Raw genomic sequence first — 18,820 nt, 5'->3', positions numbered from 1 at the left:
GTTCTTCTTGTGATAGGGAGGATTTAGCTCAGCATAATGGACCATAACTGCAAGTTTAATTCTTTGACAGGACTATTAGTCAATTTTCTCATGGTAAGATCTAATGCATCTTGCACCCAGTGTTACTGCATGTTGACTCATAGACTTTTAAGGTCAGAAGGGACCATTATGATCATCTACACATCATCTTCATAAAGACATTGCAGTATGTTATTGACACTGTACTGTGATTTCTGTGGCTCGGTCTCAAATAAGTCAGTGTCCTCTGATTCTTTATCTCCATCACCCTACTAGCTTCTTGAAGCATTGGGAATGGAATCTAGAGACTGTGCTCCATTTGCTCTGCACTACACTTCCATCCCCTGCTATCTTACATATGTTAAGCAATGTGGATATGCTGCACTGGTGGTTCTTCGAGGGATGTCCCCATGGGTGCTCCACTATAGTTGCAACAGCACCTTTGCATCTGGAGTCAGACATCTTCAATAGCAGTGCCCATCGGACTGCACATGTGCACCTCCCCTTCCCCCCACCTCCCCGCGTGCTGTGTGTGGGTAGTATAAATAGAACTGTGCAGTCCAACTGCCCTCAGTTCCTTCTCTACTGCCTGCATTCTGGAATGGAACAGTTAGCAGAGCCCACTTCATTATTTAGATAGTCTCTTACCTGTTTTTCCCTCTTGTAGGTAGTTAGCTCCTTCATCCTTAATTTTTTGTTTTGTTTTGTTTTCTCTAATTCCCGTCAGCGAAGCTATTCCCTGACCCTTATGCATGGTTCCTCTGGGTTTAAGCGGTATGTGTCATGTGGGATCGCCTTCTCTATAATGGACAGCCACGCACAGTGTATCCGTTGCCTGGGAGAGGGACAGGTTTCCCAGAAGTGTTCCCACTGTCTGGGCTTAAAGCCCAAGAGCAAGGAAAGAAAGGGACCTTAAACTCCAACTATTCCTCATGGAAAAGTCCCTGTGACCAGCATCGAACCCTGGTTCTTATTCCTCACTGGAGAGACCCTCGCGCTCAGCAAGGTCGTCTGTCAACCCTCACTCCCCTTGCCCAAGTAAGGGAAGATCATCCTTTAACCAGGCTGACACTAAGAAGAGAGCAGTCCCTCCTTCAGTTCCTGAGGCACAAACTGCTCTCAGTCAACACACTCTTTGCACTCTCCAACAGGGACAGGACCTCCTTTTCTTGGTGATGTTTAGGAGGATGAAAAGACTCTCTTGCACCATCAACATCAGGGCTTACTAGCCTTACTCTGCTGCAGTTCAGGGCACCTAGCCTTTTCAGGGGCCCCCATGGATGCAACCATATATTCCCTTTCACCTAATTGGCCATATTGGGACCCCTGGGCACAATTCAGTAATCCCCCACCACTGCAAACATGCCAACCTCCATCCATCCCCTGCTCAACAATCTGTCAACCTCCAGAACCACAGCCCCTGCAAATATCACCACTGGAGGAAGAACTGGAAATAGAGCAGGATGGGGAAGTACCTCTGGTCCTCCCGTTTTCTTCAACTTCACCTAATGGAGCTATCATGCCACCACTTCCCACAGTGGCTGATGATTTTCATCACTTTCAGAAGTTAGGGAGTCAGCCACTCTATGAAACAAATATCCCACTTGAGGAGGTCAAGGAACAACATAAATTGATTTAACATTCTCCATACCATCTCAACAACAAAAATTGCCCTACCTATTAATGGTTCACTACTTGAACCTGCAAACCTTGTTTGGCAGATTCCAGCCTCTCCCTCCTATATGTAAACGGGTACATAGGAAATATTATGTGCCTGCAAAAAATGTGGAGTTTTTATTTTCACGTCCTGCCCCGAATTCTCTTGTGGCAAGTGCAGTGCAAGAGAAGGGCTGCCAATCCCAATCCAATCATCCTGACCGAACTGGAAATGTTTAGATCTCCTGGGTATAAAATCCTATTAATCTGCTACCCTTCATTTCGGAAGGTCACTTAATAGCCTGCACGGCCCTGTAGGCCCTTCCTGGACTCAAATGACACAGTTGCCCAATCCATTGCTACTGCAGTAGTAATGCGACATGTATCATAGTTGAACCTTTCAGAATTCCCTGAGGAGATGCAAAATACGGTCGAGGGATCTCCCGGTCGAGGGACAAAAATTAATTTCTGAGCGCACGGACAACTCCTTACATTCACTGAAAGACTCCTGATTCACTCTAAAATCCCTCGGTATTACACACAGCAGCCAAAAAGAAGATTGGGAAAATATCAGCTGTCTCCACCATCTCACCCTTAGCTATACTACCCACAGCAGCAGTTTGACAACCAACACCGTTGTCACTGACTTCCCGACAGGCGCAGACAATCGCCTGCATGAGGGACGCTGGCCCAAACACTCTAAGCAGCAAATTTGAAGATGTGATCAAGGTCCAGAAAACCTCCTGCCTGCTCCAGTTGCCCCTACCATCTGTAATGCCATCTACATACCGACAGTTTGGCAACCGCTTAGCTCCATTTTTACCATCTTGGATGCTCATTATCTCGGACAGATGGGTCCTGGAAATAGTAAAGGAAGGTTACTCCATTCCTTTCCTAGTTATGCCATCCCTCCACCCCCCCTCCACATCCTTTTCAGGGATCCCTCTCAGGGGAGCCCATCCTGGAGGGGAAGGTGAGATGACAACTTCAACTGGGAACCATAGAACGAGTCCCTCCACAACACAAAGGATGCAGTTTTTACTCACTACTTCCTGGTACAAAAGAAGTCTGGTGGTTGGTGCCCCATCCTAGTCCTTCGCAATCTCAACAAAGTTTGTCAAACTACAAACTTTTTTGATGATGGTCACCCTATTCACCATCATCCCAGCACTGGAACAGGGGGATTGGTTCTCGGCCCTCAACCTATAGGACATACATTTTCATATTGCAGTACACGTCCTGCTCACAGACATTTCCTACAATTCATTGTAGGCCACAGTCACTACCAGTACAGGATTCTACCCTTTGGGCTATCCACAGCTCTGTGAGTTTTTCCCAAAGTACTTGCAGTGGTCGTGGCCTTCTTCCACAAACAAGGTATCACCATTTCCCCGTATCTAGATGACTACCTTCTCAAAATGCCATCCAAGACTGAAGCGCTCTGAGCAGTCCACACTACAAGGACCCTCTTTACAAAACTGGGCCTCCTTATCAATTTTGAAAAGTCCACACTAACCCCAGTGCAAACACTGGAATTCATTGATGCTCTACTCGATGCCAACCACGCAAGTGTGTTCACTACCTCACAGGTTCCCAGCGATAACACAACTAGTCTCAACTACCCAAGCATGCCCCCAAATCCCAGCACATACATGCCTCCAATTTCTGAGACATATGGCTGCAGCTGTGTTTCTGGTCAAACACGCGAGGCTGCACATGCAGTGTTTTCAGGGCTGGCTCCATACAGTATAACTTTCTCACAAACACGGCATGCAGAAACTTCTGTCCATGCCAACCCAGGTCAAGGAGTAGTAGTAGTAGACGTGTCCCAACAATGTCTGTGCCGGGGTCCCTTTTCTTCAACCTCCACCTACCATGATGCTTACCACCAAGGCCTCCCTCCTCCGCTGGGGAACACATCTATGCAAGCACACTATACAGGGCAGATGGATGCCCACTGAGTCCACCTTACACATCAACTTCCTGGAACTGAGGGCAGTCTGCAATGTCTGCCAATGTTTCCTACCACTCCTCAGAAACCAGCCTGTTCGAGTAATGACATGCAAATAAGGTTGTCTGTCATTACATCAACAGGCAAGGAGGTGCCAGGTCCCATTCCCTACGCTCAGAATTGATCAAGCTATGGAATGGGTGTATCCACGACAACATCTCCATCTCTGCTGCGTATCTCCCTGGACTTCAGAACACGAGAGCAGATACACTGAGCAGAACCTTCTCACGAGCACGAATGGCAGCTCGACATGAGAGCACTCTGATCCATCTTCCACCGATGGGGGTCACCCCACCATAGACCTTTTCACCACTCAGAAGAATGCCCATTGACCTCAGTTTTGTTCCAGAGCAGGCCTGGGACGCGATTCACTGGGGCAGGGGTTCTCAAATTGGGGATCAGGACCCCTCAGGGAGTTGCGAGGTTATTACATGGGGGGCTGTGAACTGTCAGCCTCCACCCCAAACCCTGCTTTGCCTCCAGCATTTATAATTGTGTTATAAATCAAAACCACTTTTTTATATCAATATTTAAGGGGGATCACATTCCATTCCCTTTCATACTGGACTATGCCCTTCAACTCAAACAGCACCTGGCTGCAGTTAGCACATTCCACTGCCCTGTCAAGGGATATTCAGTGTTTGCACACACCCTTGTCATACATTTTCTTAAGGGTGTTTGAAACCTATACTCTGACGTATGTCCCCCCCATCCCACCCTGGGGCCCCAGCCTAGTCCTATGCTCTCTGACTAGACTTTCATTTGAGCCAATGGCAACCCGCTCACTCCTTCATCTAGCAATGAAAATGGCCTTCCTCATCGGCACCACGTGTGGGAGAAATATCAGCTCTTATGGCATACCCATCATATACAATGTGTTATAGGGACAAAGTGACCCTCCATCCCCTCCCAAAATTCCTGCTGAAGTTAACGTCCTTCTATCTAAACAAGCCTATATTACTCCTTCTTTCCCAAACCACACAATTACCAAGAAGCAGCTCTCCACACATTAAATGCACATTGTCATTCTGTTTGGATAGAACCAAATTGTTCAGTAACTCGCCTTGCTTGTTCATATCCATTGCCGAACACGCTAAAGGTTCTGCTATAGCTAAACAATGCCTCTCTAAATGAATTTCACAGTGCATACGCCTGTCTTATGAACTTGACAATAAGCAACCACCTGGCTCTAACAGGATATACGCCACACGAGCGCTCTCAATCTCCATTGCATTCCTCAATAATGTTCCTATAATAGATATATGCAGGGCATGGGCATCCTCTGATACATTCACCCAACATTACGCCATCTTGCAGGATTCCTCAGTGGACACCATTCTTGGACATACGGTCCTGTCCTCGGCGATACCAGCCACTCCGAAGCTCCAACCTTCCAGCTAGGGACACTGCTTTATAGTTACTTACAGTGATGGGGACATCACTCGAAGAAGAAGAGAGGATTACTCACCTTGTGCAGTAGCTGAGGTTCTTCTTCGAGTGATTGCTCATATCCATTCCAGTTAGGTGTGTGCGCGCCGCGTGCACTTTCGTCGGAAGACTTTTACCCTAGCAACCCCAGTGGGTCGGCTGAGCGCCCCCTGGAGTGGCGCCATAACGGCACCGCATATATACCTCAGCCGACCCTCAGTTCCTTCTTACCGCCCGTGTCGGTCGTTGGAACAGCGGAGTGCAGCTTGTCTGACCTCCGCTTCCCTAGCTTCCTCATAGTTTTTCTCTGTAAAAATTTGTACATAGTTCTTAGCTTAGCTTAGGTTTTCTTGTTTTGATAGTTTAAAATCAGTTTAGTGTTAGATAGTTAGCGGGTTCGGGGATTAGCCCCACCCGCACCCGGGACCGGAGCGTATGCCCGGCTCCCCGGGTTTCAAGCCGTGCTCGGCCTGCCGCAGGCCTATGCCTACAAGAGATCCTCATAGCTCTTGTTTGAAGTGCTTAGGAGAGTCGCACTTATCTACTAAGTGCCCAATTTGCAAGGCTTTCAAGCCTCGCACTAAGAGGGAAAGAGACATTAGGCTGAAACAGCTCCTAATGGAGGCAGTCTTAACCCCTCCGGCCGCGGCACCGCCCGCTGCCCCGACGGACTCTCGCAGCACCGCCACGGCGCTGGGCCACTCTGCGGTGCCACCGAAACCGCCATCGGCACCGAAACCGGCCCAAAGACGCTCTCTCTCGCCGAGGGCGAAGAAAGGAAAGGCCGCTGCCTCCACGGCACCGCCGGCTCCGAAGCCCCAGAGTGCGCCCCGTCCGGACCTCCCAGCACCAAAACCTGCCGCAGCACCGGTTCCTCTGCCGCAGACGCTTCTGCCGGCACCGGCGACTCCGGCCCCTGAGAGGCCGTCGAGCCCGGCACCTGTAACCTCCCTGGCTCCGGCCAAGGTTGAGATGCCACTGCCATCGACTCCTGAGACCTTCGAGGCAGCACGGGACCTCATTGCGCTGACAGAACCGGTTGTGCCACCGCCTCCGGCGCCGCGGGCGCCCCGCTCCATGGGCAAGCCGTCCATGTTTAGGCCACCTGCTGGCACCGACTCTGACCGGCACCGAACCCGTTCCCATTCTCGACGCCGCTCCCGCTCTCGGCGCCGATCCCGATCAGGCCGTCGATCGCACCGCCACTCGCAGTCCCGGCACTGCTCAACCACGCGGCACCAGTCGGACTCGCGGCACCGGTCGTTCTCTCGATCTCTGACCCGTCACTCCCGGCACCGATCAAGCTCTTGGTACCGATATGGCCGCCGCTACTCGCGGAGTTGCTCCCGGCACCGATCATGGAGATCCCGGTCGACCTCCCGGCACCGCGCTGGTCGCAGGTCCCATTCTCGCTCCTGCTCTCGATACCGAGATGCCTCCCGGCACCGTTCACCACAAAAGCGGGAAATGAGATCTGTGGGCACTTCGGCGCAAGGCTTATCTGCTCCTCCTTGGCCCTCTCGACACGCTTCGGCCTCCTCATACGCCGACAGCTACTATGTCGATGACCACGACTCTCAGGTCCCTTCGGGAGTTTTCCGGCAATCCCATCCTGCGGACCAGGACCCAAATCAGTGGGGTTATTGGACCCCTTGGGCCTACCACCAAAGCCAAGGCCCTCCTGTGCCTCCTATGCGCACCGTATCACATGAGCCACGCGTCCCAGAGGCTACCGTAAGCCACCCCCCAGTTGACACTGAGGTACCATCCGGTGCAGACGAAGGGGCTCAGCCTGCCCAGGAACCTCTGGGGCAGGAACCTTTACAGGGGCCAGATGCTGACCAAGACGCCATTCTGCCCGGCACTTCTTCCTCCTCCTCCTCTCCCCCGGATGAGGCGGTGGCAGGCTCGTCATCAGCGGGTCCCCCGCCAATTGACTTAAGAGCGCACCAAGAGCTCCTTCGCAGGGTGGCACTGCGAATGGATCTGCAGGCTGAGGAGGTATCGGAAGTCAGTGATCCGATAGTGACCATTTTGTCCGCGGACGCTCCAACTCGCATAGCTCTCCCCTTCATAAGGACTATCCAGGCGAACGCTGATACCTTGTGGCAGACTCCGTCGTCTATTGCGCCCACAGCCCGAGGGGTGGAATGCAGATACATGGTCCCTTCCAGGGGATACGAGCATTTGTATGTGCACCCTGCCCCCTCGTCCTTAGTGGTGCAGTCGGTCAACGACAAAGAGCGCAACGGCCAGCAGGGCCCGGCTCCTAAGTCAAAGGAGGCCAAGCGCATGGACTTGCTTGGTCACAAGGTCTAATCTGCCGGTGCCCTACAGATCCGTGTGGCTAACCAGCAGGCCTTGCTCAGCCGCTACGGCCATGACACTTGGGCTGAGGTAGAAAAATATAAAGAGCTCCTGCCTCAGGATTCCCGACAGGAGTTTGCAGCCTTTGTAGAAGAAGGCAAAAAGGTAACACACACCTCCTTACAGGCCTCTTTAGACGCGGCTGACTCGGCGGCACGTACTGTAGCCTCGGGTGTTACCATGCGCCGGATCTCTTGGCTCCAGAGTTCGACGCTTCCTCCTGAGGTTCAATATACCATTCAGGACCTTCCTTTTGATTCGAAGGAGCTCTTCTCAGAAAAGACGGACTCCAAGCTTCAAAATCTAAAGGACAACAGGGTTATCATCCGCACTTTGGGGATGCATACCCCGGCTACCCAGAGGCGTCCGTTCCGCCCCCAGTTTAACCGGCCTTACTATATGCCTCGCTACAGGCAAGACTGTGGTCGGCGGCGGGGTCGTGGCGGCCGTGGGCGACGGCCTGGCAACCACCGTCCCAAGGGCGAGCCCCCTCTAAACCACCGGGGCCTAAACCATCTTTTTGAAGATGCGCCCGGGGACGACATACCAGCTCTTCCTCCAAATTCCTCCCTGCTTTTTTCCAACCGCCTTTCCTATTTCCTCCCGGCGTGGGCCCGGCTGACCACCGATGCCTGGGTCCTGCGCACTGTGGAACGTGGTTACCAACTCCAATTCGTTTCACCTCCACCTTCCCACCCTCCTTCCCGGTCCCTCTTCTGGGACCCCTCTCACGAGCAACTCCTCTTACAAGAGGTGCACTCGCTCCTAGCCATCGGAGCGGTCGAGAAGGTTCCGGACGCGGAACGGGGCAAGGGGTTTTATTCCCGTTATTTTTTGATCCCCAAGTCCAAAGGAGGCCTTCGACCCATTCTCGACCTGCGAGGCCTCAACGCATACATGCTGAAGTTGAAGTTCCGCATGGTATCCCTCGGGGTCATTATCCCTACTTTGGATCCGGGAGACTGGTATGCCGCCCTCGATATGAAGGACGCTTATTTTCATATCGCCATCTTCCCACCGCACAGACGCTTTCTCCGTTTCACAATCGCTCACCTACACTTCCAGTTTGCGGTACTCCCCTTCGGCCTCTCCATGGCCCCAAGGGTGTTCACAAAGTGCATGGCCGTGGTCACCGCCCACCTCCGTCGGCGCGGCATCTCCGTTTTTCCCTACCTGGACGACTGGCTCATCAGGGGGGACTCGCAGGCCACGGTCCAGCAACATGTCGCAGAGATCAAGGACTTATTCACGCACCTAGGCCTACTTCTCAACATAGAGAAGTCCACCTTAGTTCCAACTCAGAGGTTGGATTTTATTGGCGCGACCCTGGACTCCTCTCTAGCCAGAGCCTTCCTTCCGCAGGTCCGGTTCCAGGCCCTTACGCAGCTAATCCGCGACCTACAGGCCTCTCGGATGACCTCGGCCCGTGCTTGCCTCCGCCTCCTCGGTCATATGGCGGCTTGCACACACGTCACTCCGTTTGCCAGGCTCCGCCTCTGCCCGCTTCAGCTGTGGCTCCATTCCAGGTACCGCCCACACAGGGACCCCCTGGATACCATACTCACCATCCCAGCGGGTGTCCTTCAATCCCTGGATTGGTGGCTGTCCCCGTCCCACGTATGTGCGGGCGTCCCATTCCAGGCTCCTCAACCTTCCCTGTCTCTGACAACGGACGCCTCGTCCCTTGGATGGGGAGCCCATCTCAGCGATCTTCAGACTCAAGGTCTTTGGTCGCTGCAGGAATTGAACATGCACATCAACGTCAGGGAGCTCCGGGCAGTACGCCTGGCCTGCCAAGCGTTCCAGACTCGCCTCCGCGGCCGTTGTGTCTCGGTCTTTACGGACAACACAACGGCCATGTACTATATCAACAAGCAAGGCGGGACCCGCTCATCCCCCCTCTGCGACGAGGCGATGCTACTGTGGGAATTCTGCATAGCCCACTCGATACATCTGGTGGTGTCGTTCCTTCCTGGCGTCAAGAACACCATCGCGGATCGCCTGAGCAGGTCCTTTCTCTGCCACGAGTGGTCGCCGAGAGCAGACATCGCTCATGCCATTTTCCGACAGTGGGGATTTCCCCATGTAGACTTGTTTGCGTCCCGATTGAACCGCAAATGCCAGGAGTTTTGCTCCTTTCGAGGCCTGGCACCGGGGTCTCTGTCGGACGCATTTCTCCTTCCATGGACTCGTCACCTGTTCTACGCCTTTCCTCCGTTTCCCCTCATACACAAGGTCCTACTGAAGCTCCGACGGGACAAGGCACGTCTCATCTTAATTGCGCCAGCGTGGCCCAGGCAACACTGGTTCACCACGCTGCTCCGTCTATCGGTAGCCAGCCCAATTCCTCTACCGCTTCACCCAGATCTTATAACGCGAGATCACGGCCCTCTCCGTCACCCGGACCTGCCAGCCCTCCACCTCACGGCGTGGCTCCTCAGTGGCTAGACCAGACGGAGTTGCGCTGCTCTGCTCCCGTGCAGCACGTTTTATTGAGCAGCAGAAAGCCTTCCACTCGATCTACCTACCTGGCCAAGTGGAAGCGCTTCGCTTGCTGGGCTCAAGCGCGTGACGCTATTCCTTCGGAACTCCCGCTTCCGATGGTCCTGGACTATCTCTGGTCGCTAAAACAACAAGGTCTTGCTCTGTCCTCCATCAAAGTGCACTTAGCGGCCATCTCCGCTTTCCACCCCGGTGAGGCGGGATATACGCTGTTCTCTCACCCGCTGACTACTCGCTTCAGAAAGGGCCTTGATCGTCTCTACCCCCAGGTGCGTCATCCGACTCCCACCTGGGACCTCAATCTGGTCCTCAACAGGCTCATGTCTCCGCCCTTCGAGCCGCTGGCCACCTGCTCCTTGCTGTACTTCTCATGGAAGACGTTTTTTCTCGTGGCTATCACATCCGCCAGACGAGTCTCTGAGCTCAAGGCGCTCATGGCGGACCCGCCATACACCTTTTTCCATAAGGACAAGGTACAGCTACATCCACATCCGGCGTTTCTCCCGAAGGTAGTGTCCGCCTTCCACAATAACCAGGATATCTTCCTGCCAGTTTTCTTTCCGAAACCTCACGCATCTCCGAGAGAGCAACGACTTCACTCCCTCGATGTTCGCAGGGCGTTGGCTTTCTATGTTGATTGGACAAGACCGTTCCGCAGATCTCCGCAACTGTTTGTGGCAATTGCTGACCGGATGCAAGGTCTTCCTGTCTCATCGCAGCGAATCTCCTCGTGGCTCACAGAGTGCATTCGCACCTGCTATAACTTGGCTAATGTCCCCTTGGGCCATCTCACCGCCCACTCTACCAGGGCCCAGGCGTCCTCCGCTGCCTTTCTGGCGCAAGTACCCATACAAGAGATATGCAGAGCGGCGACCTGGTCGTCCGTCCATACTTTCGCCTCACACTACGCCCTGGTCCAACAGTCGAGAGGTGACGCAGCCTTTGGCTCTGCGGTCCTGCATACCGCCACGTCTCACTCCGACCCCACCGCCTAGGTAAGGCTTGGGATTCACCTAACTGGAATGGATATGAGCAATCACTCGAAGAAGAAAAAACGGTTACTTACCTTTGTAACTGTTGTTCTTCGAGATGTGTTGCTCATATCCATTCCACACCCACCCTCCTTCCCCACTGTTGGAGTAGCCGGCAAGAAGGAACTGAGGGTCGGGTGGGTCGGCTGAGGTATATATGCGGTGCCGTTATGGCGCCACTCCAGGGGGCGCTCAGCCGACCCACTGGGGTTGCTAGGGTAAAAGTCTTCTGACGAAAGTGCACGCGGCATGCACACACCTAACTGGAATGGATATGAGCAACACATCTCGAAGAACAACAGTTACAAAGGTAAGTAACCGTTTTTTCTTTGAGATGTGTGTCCCCATAGGTGCTCCACTACAGCCCTCCTTCCCTCTGCTTCGGAGCATAGCGTTTGGGGTCGGCCCACACAGCACTATTTATGCTACCCGCGCATAGTGCAGGGGAGGAGAGGTACTCATGTGCGGTCCAACAGGCAGTGCTATTGAAAATCTCCAACTCCAGACGCAAAGGTGCTGCCACACCTACAGTGTAGCACCCATGGGGACACACATCTTGAAGAACCTCAGTTATTGCACAAGGTGACAGGTTTCAGAGTGGTAGCCATGTTAGTCTGTATCAGCGAAAACAACGAGGAGTCCTTGTGGCCCCTTAGAGCAGGGGTGGGCAAACTTTTTGGGCTGAGGGCCACATCGGGGGTTTCAAAACTGTATGGAGGGCTGGTGTAGTGTATTAAATTGCTCCCCGTAGGAATGTGCTACTAACAGAACTGCTTGGTGCACAGTAAGTGGCACATTTCTACAGGGAGCAATTTAATACGCTACACCTGGCAGTTCACACAGCTGCACTGCCTGGCAGGACCTCACAGCCCCACGGCCCAGAGCGCTGGTGGCATGGTGAGCTGAGGCTGGAGGGGAGAGGCTGGGGGCTAGCCTCCCCGGCCAGGAGCTCAAGGGCTGGACAGGACGGCTGGCCTGCGGGCCATAGTTTGCCCACCTCTGCCTTAGAGACTAACAAATTTATTTGGGTATAAGCTTTCTGATGCATCTGATGAAGTCGGTTTTAGCCCATCAAAGCTTATGCCCAAATAAATTTTAGTGTCTAAGGTGCCACAAGGAATCCTCGTTTTCGCACAAGGTGAGTAACTCTCTTCCTTCTAAGTTTACTCTTCATGAAACTATGTAAACTCTGAAGAACAACTTTGTACCCTCCTACTCTAGGGCTTGATGAGTGTCTCTAAACTCCTAAGAAGCAACAAAGAATCCTGTGGCACCTTATAGACTAACAGACGTTTTGCAGCATGAGCTTTCGTGGGTGAATACCCACTTCTTCGGATGCAAGCCTTGCATCCGAAGAAGTGGGAATTCACCCACGAAAGCTCATGCTGCAAAACGTCTGTTAGTCTATAAGGTGCCACAGGATTCTTTGTTGCTTCTACAGAACCAGACTAACATGGCTACCCCTCTGATTCTAAACTCCTAAGTTAGGCATTACTGGTTTGAAAGTATAATCTCTATTGTTTTGTAATCTGAAATCAGTAAATGGCTGCTGAGCTCCACTTGACCTCCTATTATTGCTTGATCTATAATGCTGTAAATCACAAGTGTATTGCAAAGAAAAAAAGTCTTTTTTAGGAATGTGACTCTTGTTGTACAGGAATTTGGAGGAGATACATGAATTCACATGGACCTAAATGAGAACCTATTGAAAGCAGTAGACTAGTCTAGTCATTATATGTCCCAATGAATGAGGTGTTGTCCCAATGGACAAGACACTATATATGCTATGAAACACTGATGGAAGGAGGTCTGCATGCCTCTCTTCTACATTGTGTCTTTCTGTAGCTGCCGATTGGACTCTTAGCCACTCGGTGACAAGAAATTTTGAAAAAATTGTGTTTTATTTTTTATGCGAACGTTGTAGTCTAGTTTGGATGAACATGTGTTGAAAGAAAGAGAAAATCTTTTTCCCCTGTCAAAATTAATGGACTACACATCAGGATGTGTTTGTTTGTTTGTTTACTTATTATTGGAGTTCTCCAAATATGTTGCTTTCACCAATCTATACACCTTTCTCCACACCCTATGCACCTTTGGATTTCTTCCGCAACTCCTGAAGAAATTCCCCATCTTTCAGTCTTTTGTGGTGAATTTTTCTTGTGAGCACAATTACACTTTTGGGAGACCCCACTTGTCTAAAATGTCAGTTTTCATTTTGTTTAAGATATATTATATGCTCTTCCTGGACTCTACTGAAATGTTGTCATTGTAAAATTGTAGTCAAATGTAATGTACACATCATGGTAATCTAGTAAGAGGGCTATGTTTATTGGCCAGTTTACTGTAAAGATCATCATCAAAACATACATTTTATATGATAGTGTACCGGGATCTGCAAAAATATTATTCCTCAATTGATTACTTAATTTCTTTTTTCCTACAGCATTGTTGGAAGAGAAGATGCCGCACAGAATGTGTTGAAGGCAAAATTTTGTTGCGCTGTATCGGAGCTAAAGTATTGTGATAATACTTGTATTAAGATAACACATTTTTCATAAATTTGTTTCAAATGTTCTGAATTGTTGTAAACAAGTTCAGTTTTTGGAATGCTTTATTTCTAATTGGCATTTTTATGGATTTTAACTTTTTAATGTCTTTCATAAAGGGCAAATTGAGATTTGTATATAAAGTATTTGGTGAGGAATTTGTTAACTTGAATGTAAATACAAACATTCATGATTAGTGATAGACTCATCAATATATTTTTGATATTTCATGTATGGTAACAGTAAAGACAGTAAGGTAATAGTGGTTCTGTAAAATAGAAACTTTGTGGGCAGAAATTGGAAGGTATGGAGGTTTTTAGACTTAATATTTTTAGAGTGGACAGGATTTTAACCTCTATGATCCAACTTCAGCATATTTTCATAATGTAAGAGCTTAGGACTGTGTTTAATTAAAATACAGTAGACTTGTAACCTCTATTAAATGCAGCTGTATATAAGTCACAAGCCATTTATTTCTGTCAAGAAATTGTAAAGTTGTCATGTATATGTCCAGTCCTTGTATTTCCCATTGCCTTGTTCAGTTAAGCTAAAATGACCTTGTTTAATAAAAATGTATATACATATGTATTGATTTTAAGTGTGTGTGTACACATGTACACTATTGTTGCTCTGGTGATTATTACCCAGAAAAACTTCTTTGGGGGAGAGGGAAAGAGATGATCTTCAGATTTTAGAATGATTGACTGCATGGCTTCCTCTTTAATTATTTCCACAACTTTTTATAGTAGCAGAGCTAAAAATTGTCCGTGTACAAGTTGCTCATCTGTTGAACTAGATATTTAAAATCTAATTATGAAAAACACATGTGACAAGAATGCAAGGTTACAAAGTCTAGGACTCAAAAGTTAGGAAATGCTAGAATGAAGTTTCCTGTGCAATCTTAATTCAGATCCATTGTGCACATTGCATACAATTTTTTTCCACGGGACTCCTATGTCATTCACTGGATGCTTTATATAGGCTTAGATGCTTTGTTATGCTTGTTCTGTGCTACAACTACAAGAGTAATTCAGCAGCTTAGTGGACAGCCTTTTCCTTACTGCAACTAGTTTGCTCTTCTGTGGCAGTGGTGATTTCTGCAAATCCACTCAATAGTTTGCCTCAATCTGAACTTTTCTGGGGGGAATTGCAAAGATTAGAAATCTTCCAACAACATAAGGATCCTAGAAGGAACAACCTGAATTGTTACATTTTAATATACAGCAAGGCCAGTTAGCTGTTTTGGTGGATACACAAATAAATTCTCATTTGAGTTGCTAAGATCTGTTCATAGCAACATCTTTTCAGATGACATTTAGTCATAGGCATTTTCTCTCTAGCATTACGTGTTGACTTGAAGTTACAAATTCAAACCAAACCTATATAGCATGTTATGTTGGCAACTTGTCTAGGACCAAGTGCCATACTGCACAAGATAGTGCAATGCCCCTATAGTGTGAGATAGTTTTAGACCCTCTTCTATACAATGACATTAATATAAGCAACCTGTTTTAGGCAGAGAGAGAAAATGTAATTAAAAGTACTACTAAATAAATACAACTTGTTTTTCACATTATGTTCTTTGTCTGTGGAATTCCCTATTGTTTGAAGTGCAGAGTGTTTGAGTGTTCTTCAAGCAAATTACTGAGCACTAAAACAGAGAACCAGATGTGAGGCATTTTTCCTAAATTAGTTCAAGCAGAATATGGACAAAACCACCAAAATACAAAACGTCTGTTAGTCTATAAGGTGCCACAGGATTCTTTGCTGCTTTTAAAGGAACCTTATGCCCATTTTGCTCATTTTAGGGTTCTAAAAACTTGAAGAACAAAGAATAAAAGTGTGAAATGTTTTTGAAAATACCTTTTGTTGTTGAAACAAAGTCTTATTGGAAGTTATGTACCAGTCCCAGTTAAGAACAAATGCTACCATCCAAGCATTCTGCAGCCCAGCGCCACTGTCTCCCATAATTCTGGACATCTGGTCTGCTCTCCTATCTCTGCAGCTCATGGAGGTGGATCAGCATTTTGGTACTGTCTGGTGTGGCCCTTCCCCCTTTTCTCCTGGTTGCTCCCAGTTTCTTCTCCTCCACAGCAGCAGCAGACAGTGATGGTTTCTGTTGCTCCTGCCCTTACTCCTTCAGTTTTTTGTCCATGGGCAGTGGGGAGCAGTGTTTTCCTTCTTCAGCATTCCTCCTCCTCAGGTCATTTAACCTTCCCTAAGCCTGCACGGCACCCTTACAGGTATGGCAGAGCAGCTAAGAAAGCACTGGGTTAAATCCAGGCTGTGCTCTATATGTAAGTCAGCCTTCCCAGGGTTGGTAAATGTGAGTTGTGCCCAGCCTGCACGCAGCCTTCTATCCCTAAATCCCTTAGATCCTGGAACTAGGAGTCAGACAGACAGATGGGGTCCCCCTGCCTACCTACTAAGCCATGACTCCCAACGTGGGGAAATTGGACCAGGAACTCAGAGAAAGGAGATGCTCCAAAAGCAAGAAGGACCCTGACCATTTGACTTGGGATAAGTTCCAGGGGACCCCTTCAGAACATAGGGGCCTGTGGGGCCACAAGACTCCCTCCACTCCAAGTCTTAAAGTTTGTCCTGAGCGCCCTGAGTGAAGGAAGCAGAGGTTCTAGTCAGCCTCCCAAGCTGACCTGGAGAACTCCAACAAGTTCCTCCCTTCTCCCTCCCAGGGGAATGGGACCCAGTGGGGGAGAGTTCTGAGACTGATCTCTTGAAGGGAAGGCAAGCTGCAAAAGGCCTCACCAAAGCCATAGTAGAGCTGCTACGCTCCCAAGATGTGCTAAGAGTTTTAAAAAAATCTAAAGGGAAGAAAAAAAACACAAATCCAGGAGATTTGAGTTCTCCGACTCCTCCAGTCAGGAAGGTGAGCAGTCTGGCACCGACACCTGAGCAGATTCCTGTGAGTAAGCTTCAAAGTAAATTTTTCCCTTCAAAATCCTCTCCTGAGATTGCAATTCCTCATTCATTCCTTCTTTGAGGCAGTGATTAGGGATGAATGGAGAGAGAGCCAGGTAAGGGCAAGGCTCAATAACATTTAAAAATCCAAGGGCTCTGTTGCTGAGATACCGAAGGTTGACACTGCTGTAGTGTGGTATGTTAGGGATATGTTACTTCCTCAGAGGGCGGGAGTTCTAACCAAAGGAACCCATAGATGGAAAGATGGAGCCATTCGGCGGCCTAGCGTCTCCCCCAGTTCTTTACATCTGGACTGCTCTCCTCTCGCTGCAGCTCACTGAAGTGGATCAAGGTTTCAAAGCAGCATTGTCTAGCCATGCTCCCTCAGATCCTGTTTGCTTCTAGGTTCTCTGCCTCCGTGCCAGCATGTGGACTGCAGTTTTTACAGTTCCTGTCTTCATACTGACCTAAAGTGGGCTTTTTTGTCAAAAATTTGGGGTGGGGTGAGCAGTGAGTTCCTCCCAGTCCCTCTCCCCACGCCCCTCGGGTCAGTTTTTTTTAGCCAGGTGTTGGAACCACCCTGAGCCAAGGTTCTTCGAGATGGTTGTCCCTGTGGGTGCTCCACTACCCCCCCCCCCCCGCTTTGGAGTTTCACCTCAATCCTCTGGGGTAGAAAAGGAACTGGGAGAAGGTTGGCTGCACATGCAGGGTAGCTGCTCAGAGTGGTGTGAGATGGCTGCTGCATGTGCACAGCCAACCGGGGCACTGCTACTACAAATCTCTGATTAGAAGCGCAGGGCGCCAAGATGCCTAAAGTAGAGCACTCACAGGGATGACCATCCCGAAGAGCCTCAGTTACTGCACAAAGTGAGTAACCTTCTCTCCTCAGCCAAAGCCAAGATCTCCAACTCACTGACAGGTGCCACCTATGGCTCCATCTCTGGAAGGTGGCTAGCCACTCTAAGCAGGTGCTGTGCTCCACAAAAATCACAAGAGCCCTGCTTTTCGGAGATAAGCTAGACAAGGCAGTGGCGGACAATGCTGCAAAATCTAAGGGTATGTCTACACTACAAAATTAGGTCAAATTTATAGAAGTCTATTTTTTAGAAATCAATTGTATACAGTTGATTGTGCGTGTCCCCACTCAAGACCATTAAGACCATTAACTCGGCAGAGTGCGTCCACAGTACCAAGGCTAGCATCGACTTCTGGAGTGTTGCACTGTGGTAGTTATCCCACAGTTCCCGCAGTGTCCGCCGCCCATTGGAATTCTGGGTTGAGCTCCCAATGCCTGATGGGGCAAAAACATTGTCGCAGGTGGTTCTGGGTACATGTCATCAGCCCCCCCCTCATAGAATCATAGAATATCAAGGTTGGAAGGGACCTCAGGAGGTCATCTAGTCCAACCCCCTGCTCAAAGCAGGACCAATCCCCTCCCTTTGTGAAAGCAACAGCAGACAATCGTTTCAAGCCTTATTGCTGGGTTACCCATGAAGACGCCATACGACGGCAAACATGGAGCCCGCTCAGCTCACCGTCACCGTACGTCTCCTGGATGCTGGCAAACATGGCACTGCATTGCTACACAGCAGCAGCTGATTGCCTTTTGGTAGCAGATGGTGCATTACGACTGGTAGCCATCACCGTCGTCTCCTGGGTGCTCTTTTAGCTGACCTCGTGAGGTCTGTCAGGGGCACCTGGATATAAATGGGAGTGACTCCAGGTCTTTCTCTTTTTAAGTTTCGTCTCATGGAGATTCAGTCCTGCCTGCAGTCGTACTGCATCATCTTCTGGTGAGCAGCCAGGAGACAATGATGGCTAGCAGTCGTACTGCACCATCTGCTGCCAGCCTAAGATGTATAAGAGAGATGGAGTGGATCAAAACAAGAAAGAGACCAGATTTGTTTTGTATTCATTTGCTCCCCCCTTCCTCCCTCCCTGAATAATGGGGGGAGGGATAGCTCAGTGGTTTGAGCATTGGCCTGCTAAACTCAGGGTTTTGAGTTCAATCCTTGAGGGGGCCGTTGTGTGTGTTTCTCCTTGATGCAAACCCACCCCCTTTGTTGATTTTAATTCCCTGTGAGCCAAGTTCCCCCTCCCTCCATCAGAGCAATGGCAAACAATCATTTCGCGCATTTTTTCAGTGCAGGCGCCATAGCATGGCAAGCATGGAGCCCGCTCAGATCACCGCTGCAATTATGAGCACTGTAAGCACCACGCGCATTATCCTGCAGTATATGCAGAACCAGAACCTACAAAAGCAAAACCAGGTGAGGAGGCAACGGCAGCGCGTTGACGAGAGTGATGAGGACATGGACACAGACTTCTCTCAAAGTACGGGG

At 49.6% G+C, this 18,820-nt stretch overlaps 1 protein-coding gene across 1 annotated transcript in view; it reads left to right on the top strand.

Moving 5' to 3' along the window:
• The window catches only part of CRY1 (cryptochrome circadian regulator 1), a 77,658-nt gene extending 63,515 nt beyond the window's left edge, over positions 1 to 14,143 (top strand). Inside the window, exon 14 of the mRNA XM_044987259.1 lies at positions 13,457 to 14,143. The gene's annotated coding sequence lies outside the window, so the exon portion shown is untranslated. The remainder of the gene's footprint in view (positions 1 to 13,456) is intronic.
• The last annotated feature ends 4,677 nt before the right edge of the window (positions 14,144 to 18,820 follow it).

The sequence above is a fragment of the Mauremys mutica genome, chromosome 1 (assembly GCF_020497125.1).
Source record: "Mauremys mutica isolate MM-2020 ecotype Southern chromosome 1, ASM2049712v1, whole genome shotgun sequence".
In the NCBI taxonomy this organism is placed as follows: Eukaryota; Metazoa; Chordata; order Testudines; family Geoemydidae; genus Mauremys; species Mauremys mutica.
Note: the sequence above shows the minus strand (reverse complement) of the source record. Positions and strands in the feature narration are given on the sequence as shown.